Consider the following 16,885-nt stretch of genomic DNA (forward strand, 5'->3'; position numbering starts at 1 on the left):
GGCAGTATGGCCGAAAGATATATACCTGATACAGTTTGGGCAGTATGGCTGAAAGATGTATACCTGATACAGTTTGGGCAGTATGGCCGAAAGATATATACCTGATACGGTTTGGGCAGTATGGCCGAAAGATGTATACCTGATACAGTTTGGGCAGTATGGCCGAAAGATATATACCTGATACGGTTTGGGCAGTATGGCCGAAAGATGTATACCTGATACAGTTTGGGCAGTATGGCCGAAAGATATATACCTGATATGGTTTGGGCAGTATGACCGAAATATACGTACCGGATACGGTTTGGGCAGTTTGGCTGTCGCAAAGAAAACGTGATAATTGTCTCTTTCGCCAAATGTCTATCTTCCCCAGTTTTTAGCCCACCATCATCAGATGGTGGGCTATTCAAATCGCCCTGCGTCCGTGGTCCGTGGTCCGTCCGTCCGTCCGTCCGTCCCTCCCTCCGTCCGTAAACAATTCTTGTTATCGCTATTTCTCAGAAAGTACTGAAAGGTGCTTTCTCAAATTTCATATGTAGGTTCCCCTTGGTGCCTAGTTATGCATATTGCATTTTGAGACCAATCGGAAAACAAAATGGCCGACAGGCAGCCATCTTGGATTTTGACAATTGAAGTTTGTTATCGCTATTTCTCAGAAAGTACTGAAAGGATCTTTCTCAAATTTCATATGTAGGTTCCCCTTGGTGCCTAGTTATGCATATTGTATTTTTAGACCAATCGGAAAACAAAATGGCCGACAGGCAGCCATCTTGGATTTTGACAATTGAAATTTGTTATCTCTATTTCTGAGAAAGTACTGAAGGGATCTTTCTCAAATTTCATATGAAGGTTCCCCTTGGTGCCTAGTTATGCATATTGCGTTTTTAGACCAATCGGATAACAACATGGCCGACAGGCAGCCATCTTGGATTTTGACAATTGAAGTTTGTTATCGCTATTTTTGAGAAAGTACTGAAGGGATCTTTCTCAAATTTCATATGTAGGTTCCTCTTGGTGCCTAGCTATGCATATTGCATTTTGAGACCAATCGGCAAACAAAATGGCCGACAGGCAGCCATCTTGGATTTTGACAATTGAAGTTTGTTATCGCTATTTCTGAGAAAGTACTGAATGGATCTTTCTGAAATTTCATATGAAGGTTCCCCTTGGTGCCTAGTTATGCATATTGCGTTTTGAGACCAATCGGATAACAACATGGCCGACAGGCAGCCATCTTGGATTTTGACAATTGAAGTTTGTTATCTCTGTTTTTGAGAAAGTACTGAAGGGATCTTTCTCAAATTTCATATGTAGGTTCCCCTTGGTGCCTAGTTATGCATATTGCGATTTGAGACCAATCGGATAACAACATGGCCGACAGGCAGCCATCTTGGATTTTGACAATTGAAGTTTGTTATCTCTGTTTTTGAGAAAGTACTGAAGGGATCTTTCTCAAATTTCATATGTAGGTTCCCCTTGGTGCTTAGTTATGCATATTGCGTTTTGAGACCAATCGGATAACAACATGGCCGACAGGCAGCCATCTTGGATTTTGACAATTGAAGTTTGTTATCTCTGTTTTTGAGAAAGTACTGAAGGGATCTTTCTCAACTTTCATATGTAGGTTCCCCTTGGTGCCTAGTTATGCATATTGCGATTTGAGACCAATCTGAAAACAACATGGCCGACAGGCAGCCATCTTGGATTTTGACAATTGAAGTTTGTTATCACTATTTCTGAGAAAGTACTGAAGGGATCTTTCTGAAATTTCATATGTAGGTTTCCCTTGGTGCCTAGTTATGCATATTGCGTTTTGAGACCAATCTGAAAACAACATGGCCGACAGGCAGCCATCTTGGATTTTGACAATTGAAGTTTGTTATCACTATTTCTGAGAAAGTACTGAATGGATCTTTCTGAAATTTCATATGTAAGTTTACTTGGTGCCTAGTTATGCATATTGCGTTTTGAAACCAATCTGAAAACAACATGGCCGACAGGCAGCCATCTTGGATTTTGACAATTGAAGTTTATTATCGCTATTTCTGAGAAAGTACTGAAGGGATCTTTCTGAAATTTCATATGTAAGTTTCCCTTGGTGCCTAGTTATGCATATTGCGTTTTGAAACCAATCTGAAAACAACATGGCCGACAGGCAGCCATCTTGGATTTTGACAATTGAAGTTTATTATCGCTATTTCTGAGAAAGTACTGAATGGATCTTTCTCAAATTTCATAAGTAGGTTCCCCTTGGTCACTTGCATTGCATTTTTGGACCAGTCTGTCCGGAAAACAACCTGGCAAACAAACAGCCATTATCGTTAAATCTCAAATTTCTTATATAGCTAGGATTCCCTTGTTTGAAAAGTACTGGAGGGATGTCTAAATTTGCACAGATTAGTAAAATGAAGGGAAAAGTAGAGAAAAGATCAATATGACATGGAACCTATGAAGATCATTCAATGGTGGGCGCCAAGATCCCTCTGGGATCTCTTGTTTAATATCTGATTATTTTCTAATGAATTTTGATTAACCTTGGTTAGAAGAATCTTCTGGGGGGAAAAGAGAGAGAAAATTGTATAAATGGATAACTGCACCATTCCTCTGAGGCCCGGATTTGAACAAATATAGGGAGATATTTAACAAAATCTTAGGCATGAATGGATTTGGTTCATATTTGGTTAGAAGCAATATATCATAGAGACGTATTAGTGGACGGGAAGGAATAGCTAAAATATTCTTCTGTAGGGTCTGGTGCTGGAGAGATTGTGCCCAATATGAGAACTGGAGCAAGCCCAGCAGTATCAGTCCAACATCAGTAGAAAGCCATTCATGGTTTATAAATATGTATCAATATATTAACATTATTGATGTATATTTACATTTTGGAATGTTATCTACATTATTCAATTATTATGTTATATAATGGACCACAAACCTATACTCCCCTCCAAAGGTACGGGTGGGGACAGCTATTATTGAATTATATTTACAATAAATAATAAAAGTACCATAGGTATGGGTGTGCTTTTAAAATCGAGACCTTTAAGATATCTTTTGAAACAATTTATTTTAAATTTGGTGTGAAACATCCAAGGGTGAAGGGTAGAAACGGCGTGTCCCTAACACACATAGAGCTTATCTAGGGCGCTACTGGACATGGCAATTGTGCAGTGAATGGTTTCAAAATGTTCCAACTCCCTAAACGACCACTCAATTTATTGACTGGCGACCTTACGGCCGATGAGTACATATTACATACAATACATAATACGGATTTAAAACGGCGAGACAAAAAGACCTTACGGCCGATGAGTACATATTACATACAATATATTATAAGTATTTAAAACAGCGAGACAAAAGTGGAATACGACTTACAGAAATACAACTCTTATCTTATTTGCTTCAAAACACATTTGCCGTGATGACTTAACTCCTTGTTAATGATACACAATGACACGAGGCAGACTGATATTTGTACTGTAGTCATGGCGTATTTCTGATGTTAAACGTGCCGTATCCTGGACACCCGTTCCTATAACCTGTAACGAGGTCTACATGTAAACCCTGTTAACGATCAATAATAATTGATTCTAAAAAGTTTTGTACCCAGATTTTACACCATCAGATTCATAATGTCAACTTGAATCAGCGATAATTTATTTGAAACATGGAAATTATTACAAAACATTTATGTTCCTGGATTTCAAATTATCTCATAGAGAAAAAATATATATACAAACGTATTCATACTCCTTGAGAATAGATTTGATATGCACTATTTAAAGCTGATGAAATGTAATCTGTTGTACCTGAACAGCGGACTGTTAGGGTGTATATAGATACTGTTACCACTGACTGCATTTGGTTTAATTATTAACTGACGTTTAAATGCAGGTCATCAGATAGTAAATCAGGGTTTTCAAAAGAACTTTCACAACAGTTATATGATGTAACGAAACTCCACAGAACTCTCGAGACCAGGGCTTGTATATCAACAATGGTTCATTATCGATAACATCTCTCTGGAGTCTCCGCATGAACAAAGAATCAGACGGCCATTTGCTGATAATTAAAGTCTATGTATCGAACGGAAACTTTTTACTAGAAAGGTATATTAATATTTCACTGAAAGTCATATGTATCATATTTAAACTGTGTCGAAAGACTAATTACAGGAGTCGTATCAGTCCGAGTATTATATATCTACGGAAGGCAATAAGTGATTAGCTATGTAACTACATATCTACGGAAGGCAATAAGTGATAAGCTATGTAACATTACATATCTACGGAAGGCAATAAGTGATTAGCTATGTAACATTACATATCTACGGAAGGCAATAAGTGATTAGCTATGTAACATTACATATCTACGGAAGGCAATAAGTGATAAGCTATGTAACATTACATATTCTACGGAAGGCAATAAGTGATTAGCTATGTAACATTACATATCTACGGAAGGCAATAAGTGATTAGCTATGTAACATTACATATCTACGGAAGGCAATAAGTGATTAGCTATGTAACATTACATATCTACGGAAGGCAATAAGTGATTAGCTATGTAATTACATATCTACGGAAGGCAATAAGTGATTAGCTATGTAACATTACATATCTACGGAAGGCAATAAGTGATTAGCAATGTAACATTACATTTCGACAGAAGGCAATAAGTGATTAGCTATGTAACATTACATATCTACGGAAGGCAATAAGTGATTAGCTATGTTACATTACATATCTACGGAAGGCAATAAGTGATTAGCTATGTAACATTACATATCGACAGCAGGCAATAAGTGATTAGCTATGTAACATTACATATCTACGGAAGGCAATAAGTGATTAGCTATGTAACATTACATATCGACAGCAGGCAATAAGTGATCAGCTATGTAACATTACATATCTACAGAAGGCAATAAGTGATTAGCTATGTAACATTGCATATCTACGGAAGGCAATAAGTGATTAGCTATGTAACATTACATATCTACGGAAGGCAATAAGTGGATCAACATGTAACATTACATATCAACAGAAGGCAATTAGTGATTCGATATGTCATACTGGGGGTATGTCTTACTGGGGTATGTCATACTGGGGGTATGTCACACTGGGTTATGTCTTACTGGGGTATGTCATACTGGGGGTATTCATACTGGGGTGTGCCATACTGGGGTATGTCTTACTGGGTGTATGTCATACTGGGGTATGTCATACTGGGGTATGTCATACTGGGGGTATTCATACTGGGGGTATGTCACACTGGGGTATGTCTTACTGGGGTATGTCTTACTGGGGTATGTCTTACTGGGGGTATGTCATACTGGGGTATGTCTTACTGGGGTATGTCTTACTGGGGGTATGTCATACTGGGGTATGTCATACTGGGGTATGTCATACTGGGGTATGTCATACTGGGGTATGTCATACTGGATGTATGTCATACTGGGGTATGTCATACTGGAGGTATGTCATACTGGGGGTATGTCATACTGGGGTATGTCTTACTGGGGGTATGTCATACTGGGGTATGTCATACTGGGGTATGTCATACCCCAGTATGTCATACTGGGGTATGTCATACTGGGGTATGTCATACTGGAGGTATGTCATACTGGGGGTATGTCATACTAGGGGTATGTCTTACTGGGGTATGTCTTACTGGAGTTTGTCATGCTGTGGGTATGTCTTACTGGGGGTATGTCTTACTGGGGGTATGTCAAACTGGGATGTGCCATACTGGGGTATGTCTTACTGGGGGTATGTCATACTGGGGTATGTCATACTGGGAGTATGTCTTACTGGGGTATGTCTTACTGGGGGTATGTCATACTGGGGGTATGTCATGCTGGGGGTATGTCTTACTGGGGTATGTCATACTGGGGGTATTCATACTGGGGTGTGCCATACTGGGGTATGTCATACTGGAGTTTGTCATGCTGTGGGTATGTCATACTGGGGTATGTCTTACTGGGGTATGTCTTACTGGGGGTATGTCATACTGGGGAGTATGTCATACTGGGGTATGTCATACTGGAGGTATGTCTTACTGGGGGTATGTCATACTAGGGGTATGTCTTACTGGGGTATGTCTTACTGGGGTATGTCATACTGGGGGTATGTCATACTGGAGTTTGTCATGCTGTGGGTATGTCATACTAGGGTATGCCATACTGTGATGGTATGTCATACTGTGGGTATGTCATACTGGGGTATGTCTTACTGGGGTATGTCATACTGGGGGTATGTCTTACTGGAGTATGTCATACTGGGTTATGTCTTACTGGGGTATGTCTTACTGGGGGTATGTCTTACTGTGGTATGTCATACTGGGAATATGTCTTACTGTGGTATGTCATACTGGGGGTATGTCTTACTGGGGTATGTCATACTGGGGGTATGTCTTACTGGAGTATGTCATACTGGGGGTATATGAACTATAGATGTAGATACACTGGGACAGTCTATATGGTGATAATGTTCGTAGACTGTGTTGTGTATTTGTGAGCGTTGTGTTTACTATGTAATACCTGTAGTACAAACGTTTACTTTGGACGACTCCGTTATAGATATCGTTAAACATATTAGACCCGATTTGAGATGAAGCCACTAGCTATCGTCGCCCTTACTTACCTGTAAGGTATAAGTACCTTATTGCCGACTGTTTGTCGTTAAAATTCGGCGATCCTTTGTAATACTCCGATATATAATGAACACAGCTATCATTATACTGTCATACACATCAAAACTTTATTGAATTTAAGGATCTTCGCTAGATTTAATTTTCGCTGTTGACAGTTAATACCTGTAATTGGAATAGTAAACAGTGTTATACCGAAAGGAGTAAATTATTTGGATATGGTTTAAACTGCCGAATAACATTCTATTATTAGTATCAACTAAATGGCATTTTTCTTTCTTAACTTTGCCAGATTTCGAGTTTATCATTCTTTTGTAGAAGCAAATATAAAGTAACTTTGTTCTCGGTTAATATTTTTGTCGGATTAATACAATCATGTATTGACCTTAACTAAGGACTGTACATGTTATTCTATAATAACATGATTTATTTATATAATTACAATTAAATAATAATAAAAACACATTCGTACAGTGTTTTTGTTAGGTAATCACGTGGCGCAGTGGTAGACGAATGTGGTTCACTTCATTGACCGGATGTATGAAAAGGTCTGGAGGTCACTCTCCGGACACTCTGGTTCTCTCCTACAGTAAAACCTTTTTCGCGCTGCCTTCCGGACCAGCAACAGTTATCCATTTATGTTGATATAACCATTTTCGCGGTTGTTGTAATATAAACAAAGTTGATAGTTGATTATTTTCATATATTTAACATTGTATGGCACTGCCACTATATAACCCTACCAATTCAGTTGCGAGTTCACCAGCTTATGAACTGCCAACTGAAATTTGAATTTGAAAATTTCAAAAAAAAATCGCACGACAAATAAAAAATCGCAGATGGTAAATATAAGCATTGAACGGCTTTCAGTTGGCATTCATAGTCAATATGAATGCCAACTGAAAGTCGTTCAATGCTTAAGTGATCTAATGTTTATTTCTGGATTATGATCTACATCAGTCTTATATCCCCTAAATCCTGCCAAGGCTGATCTACACAGATCGAAAACTAAGGTGTGTATACATCAACATTAGATAAGGAATATTAAATTATCGACCGATGTGTGGCGATCCTCCTTAATGTACTCTTTAAATATGCTCTATTCACAGGCGCTACTCTCAACTACCCTACGGTACCGTGGACATCAGTATGAATTATACAGCTCCCCTGGCAGGTTTGTTGAGGTGTCCTTTTAAACAGATTTACATGTTTACTTACTATGGAGTAAACATTGACAGGTAGAAGGTGGCGAGGATTGTTCAAACTGTAATTTATTTGGTGTTTATGCCAGGCTGATAACCGTCCGTGTTATAGTCATCATAGTTAGACCGGATTTAATATGTCGGAAGTGTTAGTTGATCAAACACCATCAATGAAGGGATTGTAACTAGGATAAACACAATAATAGATTACCTGTATCGACGAGAGTCCGAAATCAAACGGAATGCAACATGAGGAAACCGACAAAGACCAATATCAAAGGTAGTGTTTCCTACAGTAAATAATCTATCAAAATCACGCAGACATCCATTTTCTTTTCATAATATTACAATATCTGATATCTAGAATCAAATTTGCAGCTTTTGCCACAAATGGATCAAGTGGACAAAGAGTATGGAAACCAGCAGGCAGTAACAACAGCAGAGAAAGCTGCAATTGGAGTCAGCGTTACACTTTAGACTGGACTATACAACAAGGAAAATGACGTTCAACGGGCAAACCAACTTTAAGATGTTTAGTTAAAACGCCTTTAAGATGTAAACTTAAAACGTCTTTAAGATGTATAGTTAAAACGTCTTTAAGATGTATAGTTAAAAAGTCGTCAAGGTGTATAGTTAAAACGTCTTTAAGATGAATAGTTAAAACGTTTTTAAGATGAATATAGTTAAAACGTTTTTAAGATGTATAGTTAAAACGTCGTTAAGATGTATAGTTAAAACGTCGTTAAGATTTATAGTTAAAGCGTCTTTAAGATGAATAGTTAAAACGTCTTTAATATGTATATAGTTAAAACGTCTTTAAGATGTATAGTTAAAACGTCTTTAAGATAAATAGTTAAAACGTTTTTAAGATGTATAGTTAAAACGTCATTAAGATGAATAGTTAAAACGTCTTTAAAATGACTAGTTAAAACGTCATTAAGATGTATAGTTAAAACGTCATTAAGATGTATAGTTAAAACGTCATTAAGATGTATAGTTAAAACGTCATTAAGATGTATAGTTAAAACGTTAAGATGTATAGTTAAAACGTCATTAAGATGTATAGTTAAAACGTTAAGATGTATAGTTAAAACGTCATTAAGATGTATAGTTAAAACGTCTTTAAGATGTATAGTTAAAACGTTAAGATGTATAGTTAAAACGTCTTTAAGATGTATAGTTAAAACGTCATTAAGATGTATAGTTAAAACGTCTTTAAGTTGTATAGTTAAAACGTCATTAAGATGTATAGTTAAAACGTCATTAAGATGTATAGTTAAAACGTCGTTAAGATGTATAGTTAAAACGTCGTTAAGATTTATAGTTAAAGCGTCTTTAAGATGAATAGTTAAAACGTCTTTAATATGTATATAGTTAAAACGTCTTTAAGATGTATAGTTAAAACGTCTTTAAGATAAATAGTTAAAACGTTTTTAAGATGTATAGTTAAAACGTCATTAAGATGAATAGTTAAAACGTCTTTAAAATGACTAGTTAAAACGTCATTAAGATGTATAGTTAAAACGTCATTAAGATGTATAGTTAAAACGTCATTAAGATGTATAGTTAAAACGTCATTAAGATGTATAGTTAAAACGTTAAGATGTATAGTTAAAACGTCATTAAGATGTATAGTTAAAACGTTAAGATGTATAGTTAAAACGTCATTAAGATGTATAGTTAAAACGTCTTTAAGTTGTATAGTTAAAACGTCATTAAGATGTATAGTTAAAACGTCGTTAAGATGTATAGTTAAAACGTCGTTAAGATTTATAGTTAAAGCGTCTTTAAGATGAATAGTTAAAACGTCTTTAATATGTATATAGTTAAAACGTCTTTAAGATGTATAGTTAAAACGTCTTTAAGATAAATAGTTAAAACGTTTTTAAGATGTATAGTTAAAACGTCATTAAGATGAATAGTTAAAAACGTCTTTAAGATATTGATATTATAAAAACGTCATTAAGATGTATAGTTAAAACGTCATTAAGATGTATAGTTAAAACGTCTTTAAGATGTATAGTTAAAACGTTAAGATGTATAGTTAAAACGTCTTTAAGATGTATAGTTAAAACGTTAAGATGTATAGTTAAAACGTCTTTAAGATGTATAGTTAAACGTCATTAAGATGTATAGTTAAAACGTCTTTAAGATGTATAGTTAAAACGTCATTAAGATGTTAAGTTAAAACGTCTTAAGATGTATAGTTAAAACGTTTTAAGATGTATAGTTAAAACGTCTTAAGATGTATAGTTAAAACGTTAAGATGGTACTAGTATATAATTTAAGTGTAGTAAACGTTAAGATGTATAGTTAAACGTCTTAAGATATGTATAAGTTAGTAAACGTCTTTAAGATGTATAGTTAAAACGTCATTAAGATGTATAGTTAAAACGTCATTAAGATGTATAGTTAAAACGTCATTAAGATGAATAGTTTAAACGTCTTTAAGATGTATAGTTAAAACGTCATTAAGATGTATAGTTAAAACGCCTTTAAGATGAATAGTTTAAACGTCTTTAAGATGTATAGTTAAAACGTCTTTAAGATGTATAGTTAAAACGCCTTTAAGATGTAGAGTTAAAACGTCATTAAGATGTATAGTTAAAACGTCTTTAAGATGTATAGTTAAAATGTCGTTAAGATGTATAATTAAAACGTCTTTAAGATGAGTAGTTAAAACGTTAAGATGTATAGTTAAAACGTATTTAAGATGTATAGTTAAAACGTCATTAAGATGTATAGTTAAAACGTCATTAAGATGTATAGTTAAAACGTCTTTAAGATGTATAGTTAAAACGTCATTAAGATGTATAGTTAAAACGTCGTTAAGATTTATAGTTAAAGCGTCTTTAAGATGAATAGTTAAAACGTCTTTAATATGTATATAGTTAAAACGTCATTAAGATGTATAGTTAAAACGTCATTAAGATGTATTATAAAAACGTCTTTAAGTTGTATAGTTAAAACGTCTTTAAGATGTATAGTTAAAACGTTAAGATGTATAGTTAAAACGTCTTTAAGATGTATAGTTAAAACGTCATTAAGATGTATAGTTAAAACGTCTTTAAGATGTATATTTAAAACGTCATTAAGATGTATAGTCAAAACGTCTTTAAGATGTATAGTTAAAACGTTAAGATGTATAGTTAAAACGTCTTTAAGATGTATAGTTAAAACGTCATTAAGATGTATAGTTAAAACGTTAAGATGTATAGTTAAAACGTCATTAAGATGTATAGTTAAAACGTCTTTAAGATGTATAGTTAAAACGTTAAGATGTATAGTTAAAACGTCGTTAAGATGTATAGTTAAAACGTCGTTAAGATTTATAGTTAAAACGTCGTTAAGATGTATAGTTAAAACGTCGTTAAGATGTATAGTTAAAACGTTAAGATGTATAGTTAAAACGTCATTAAGATGTATAGTTAAAACGTCATTAAGATGTATAGTTAAAACGTTAAGATGTATAGTTAAAACGTCATTAAGATGTATAGTTAAAACGTCTTTAAGATGTATAGTTAAAACGTTAAGATGTATAGTTAAAACGTCATTAAGATGTATAATTAAAACGTCTTTAAGATGTTTATTTAAAACGTCATTAAGATGTATATTTAAAACGTCATTAAGATGTATAGTTAAAACGTCATTAAGGTGTATATTTAAAACGTCTTTGTATAGTTACAGGGCATCCAGTAGACCCTTGAGAGTATGTTTTTGACTCCCCAAATTGAGATCTGACTCGTGTGTTTGAAGGGACATGTCTATTTGACATATGTTTTGACCCTTCAGATTTCTCAGAAATAGTGATTTTACGTTTGAAATTGCTTAAAGTCAAGGGTCAACTAGATGCCCTGAGTTAAAACGTCTTTAAGGTGTATAGCTAAAACGTCCAAAACATCTTCAATACGTTTTAACTGTATTTGGAGCATAAAACAGGGGACACTACAACTAAAATATGCCATTCGGTGACACTACAACTAAAATATAAGAGAAAATTAAATATTGAGCCAACTGGAGGGAAAACAAAACGTTTCACCGGTTTCACCTAACATCGGAAAAAAGTCCCATACGAACTATAAGACTGGCGCCAACACAAACCATTAAGAGCTTTTGGGAAGCTTCACCTGAATCAAAGGCTGGAAATTTTAGAGTACAGCAAAGTGACAGAGCCGATGAGACACGTATAGCTTAATCAATATAAATATACACTATACATTTACTGTGCATTGTCAGCTTGCTAACGCCGATTCGAATCCTCCCGTGGCGGACCTCGCTCACGTACACACCAATCTATTTCTAATAAAAATGATTGCCTACGTTTGATTAGTTTTTCTTAATAAGTCGATATGAAAGCGAGCTAGTGAAACACCGATACCAGTTTATAGACGCTATGTAGAAACGTTTGATATATTGTAGCCTTATATCGAGGTGTTGACCGAGATTGGTGTTTCTAACACACCTTGGCACACTCGCCAGCCATGATTATCTGGACGATGATAAGGTTTAGGTATTCAATAATATCATGGCAACCCCGTATCGGTAGGTATGGGTCAGCTGCCCGTTTAAATCGTATCATATACTTAAGAGTCACATACAAGCTTGGCAATAACGCCGGACTTACCCGGTCTTTGAATATCTCGGACTATCAGAAACCCAAGGCCACTGCATTGGTACCTAGAAACACACCTCTTGTTTATACACTAAAATCAGCATTCTTAGATAATTATGTTTGGAATGAAAACAACCGACCACCATTTCAACATCTCTCGGAGAATGTGAACAAGGCAAAATCAAACAAATTAAAGTGTTAGTATACAATAGAGAAGGACCATATCTTATCCTACACTGATCACTGATTCTAGTCATTGAAATCCAGTGAACGACCGACTTAATTACACCAGTCTGTAATGTGTATCATTAATAGAACAATTTAAGGGGTCATATTATCAGCTGATACATTTCAATAAACTTCATACTTATTGGAAATATTTTCCGTCCGAACTCTAGGTAAAAGTAAAAGCTCTCTTTACCCAGACGAAGTAACACCAGAATTTATCAGCTTATTTGTAATGAAGAATATCACATGTACACCTCCGAAATACTATTTTATCCAAGTATCACAAATACTTACTAATGATAATTTTGAATCCCAGAATATCAAATGCATTTTTCTTTATTCAGAGTTCCTAATTCCAAATGGAGGTTAAAAATATAAGATTTTTCACCAATCGAACGAATATATATTTAAAAGCTAAGAGTAATTGATAAATAAATCTCAATAAGATTTTAGTTTTTGTCCAAAGCGAGGATCTATTGCTAACTGGATGCTCAAAAATATTTTCCTTAATTTTGAGGTTTCCCCTTTATATCCAGTAGGTGTGGTTGATCTTGTTAATGTCACTTTGACACACCTGTACGTAAAGTAATGTTTACGTATTGTTTACGTAAAACACGTGCATATTGTCTAAGGGTTAGACTTATTTCGTTGGCAAGACTTAGTCCAACTGTGGCGATTCTTGATAAACGTCCATATATTGCACTCATATATTATAACATTAAACATACACGAGCTGGGTATATATCTATATATTATAACATTAAACATTCACGAGCTGGGTGTATATCTATATTATAACATACACGAGCTGGGTGTATATCTGTATATTATAACATTAAACATACACGAGCTGGGTGTATATCTGTATATTATAACATTAAACATACACGGGCTGGGTGTATATCTGTATATCATAACATACACGGGCTGGGTGTATATCTGTATATTATATCATTAAACATTCACGAGCTGGGTGTATACATGTATATTATAACATACACGTGCTGGGTGTATATCTGTATATTATAACATTAAACATACACGTGCTGGGTATATATCTATATATTATAACATTAAACATTCACGAGCTGGGTGTATATCTATATTATAACATACACGAGCTGGGTGTATATCTGTATATTATAACATAAACATACACGTGCTGGGTGCATATCTGTATATTATAACATTAAACATACACGAGCTGGGTGTATATCTGTATATTATAACATTAAACATACACGAGCTGGGTGTATATCTGTGTGTTATAACATTAAACATTCACGAGCTGGGTGTATATCTGTATATCATAACATACACGAGCTGGGTGTATATCTGTATATTATAACATTAAACATTCACGAGCTGGGTGTATATCTGTGTGTTATAACATTAAACATACACGAGCTGGGTGTATATCTGTATATTATAACATTAAACATTCACGAGCTGGGTGTATATCTGTGTGTTATAACATTAAACATACACGAGCTGGGTGTATATCTGTATATTATAACATTAAACATACACGAGCTGGGTGTATATCTGTATATTATAACATTAAACATACACGAGCTGGGTGTATATCTGTATATCATAACATACACGAGCTGGGTGTATATCTGTATATTATAACATTAAACATACACGAGCTGGGTGTATATCTGTGTGTTATAACATTAAACATACACGAGCTGGGTGTATATCTGTATATTATAACATTAAACATACACGAGCTGGGTGTATATCTGTATATTATAACATACACGAGCTGGGTGTATATCTGTATATTATAACATTAAACATTAACGAGCTGGGTGTATACATGTATATTATAACATTAAACATTCACGAGCTGGGTGTATATCTGTATATCATAACATACACGAGCTGGGTGTATATCTATATGTTATAACATACACGAGCTGGGTATATATCTTTATATTATAGCATTAAACATACACGAGCTGGGTGTATATCTGTATATTATAACATTAAACATACACGAGCTGGGTGTATATCTGTATATTATAACATCAAACATACACGAGCTGGGTGTATATTTGTATATTATAACATACACGAGCTGGGTGTATATCTGTATATTATAACATACACGAGCTGGGTGTATAGCTGTATATTATAACATTAAACATACACGAGCTGGGTGTATATATGTATATTATAACATACACGTGCTGGGTGTATATCTATATAATATAACATTAAACATTCACGAGCTGGGTGTATACATGTATATTATAACATACACGTGCTGGGTGTATATCTGTGTGTTATAACATTAAACATACACGTGCTGGGTGTATATCTGTGTGTTATAACATTAAACATACACGAGCTGGGTGTATAGCTGTATATTATAACATTAAACATACACGAGCTGGGTGTATATATGTATATTATAACATGCACGTGCTGGGTGTATATCTGTATATTATAACATTAAACATTCACGAGCTGGGTGTATACATGTATATTATAACATACACGTGCTGGGTGTATATCTGTGTGTTATAACATTAAACATACACGTGCTGGGTGTATATCTGTATGTTATAACATTAAACATACACGAGCTGGGTGTATATCTGTATATTATAACATTAAACATACACGAGCTGGGTGTATATCTGTATATTATAACACACACGTGCTGGGTGTATATCTGTATATCATAACATTAAATATTCACGAGCTGGGTGTATATCTGTATATTATAACATTGAAAATACACGAGCTGTGTGTATATCTGTATATTATAACATTAAACATTCACGAGCTGGGTGTATATCTGTATATTATAACATTAAACATTCACGAGCTGAGTGTATATCTGTATATTATAACATACACGAGCTGTGTGTATATCTGTATATTATAACATTAAACATTCACGAGCTGGGTGTATATCTGTATATTATAACATTAAACATACACGTGCTGGGTGTATATCTGTATATTATAACATTAAACATACACGTGCTGGGTGTATATCTGTATATTATAACATTAAACATACACGTGCTGGGTGTATATCTGTATATTATAACATTAAACATACACGAGCTGAGTGTATATCTGTATATTATAACATACACGAGCTGGGTGTATATCTGTACATTATAACATTAAACATACACGAGCTGGATGCATATCTGTATATTATAACATTAAACACACACGAGCTGGGTGTATATCTGTATATTATAACATACACGAGCTGGGTGTATATCTGTATATTATAACATTAAATATTCACGAGCTGGGTGTATATCTGTATATTATAACATTTAAAATACACGAGCTGGGTGTATATCTATATATCATAACATTAAACACACACGTGCTGGGTGTATATCTGTATATTATAACATTAAACATACACGTGCTGGGTGTATATCTGTATATTATAACATTAAACATACACGTGCTGGGTGTATATCTGTATACTATAACATTAAACACACACGTGCTGGGTGTATATCTGTATACTATAACATTAAACATACACGTGCTGGGTGTATATCTGTATCATACACGAGCTGGGTGTATATCTGTACATTATAACATTAAACATTCACGAGCTGGGTGTATATCTGTATATTATAACATTAAATTAAACATTCACGAGCTGGGTGTATATCTGTATATTATAACATTAAACATTCACGAGCTGGGTGTATATCTGTATATTATAACATTAAACATTCACGAGCTGGGTGTATATCTGTATATTATAACATTAAACATACACGAGTTGGGTGTATATCTGTATATTATAACATTAAACATTCACGAGCTGGGTGTATATCTGTATATTATAACATTAAATTAACATTCACGAACTGGGTGTATATCTGTATATTATAACATTAAACATTCACGAGCTGGGTGTATATCTGTATATTATAACATACACGAGCTGGGTGTTATATCTTGCATCACCTGACATGACAGAAGAACAAGGACAGTGATATCTATATGATATTGATATCTTATTTTTTTTACATTAATTCTCCCACTAAGAGCCCACAGTTTTAGACAGTATGGCTTTCTGAAACTGCTCACCTCTGTTAATGCAATTAGGAATAGATTGAAATAGCTTACATAAACTTAACACTGTAATAACTGATAAAGACACATTCATTGAAGGGCTCTTACAAGGGAC

This window comes from Pecten maximus, chromosome 12 (genome assembly GCF_902652985.1).
Source record: "Pecten maximus chromosome 12, xPecMax1.1, whole genome shotgun sequence".
NCBI classification, from domain to species: Eukaryota; Metazoa; Mollusca; class Bivalvia; order Pectinida; family Pectinidae; genus Pecten; species Pecten maximus.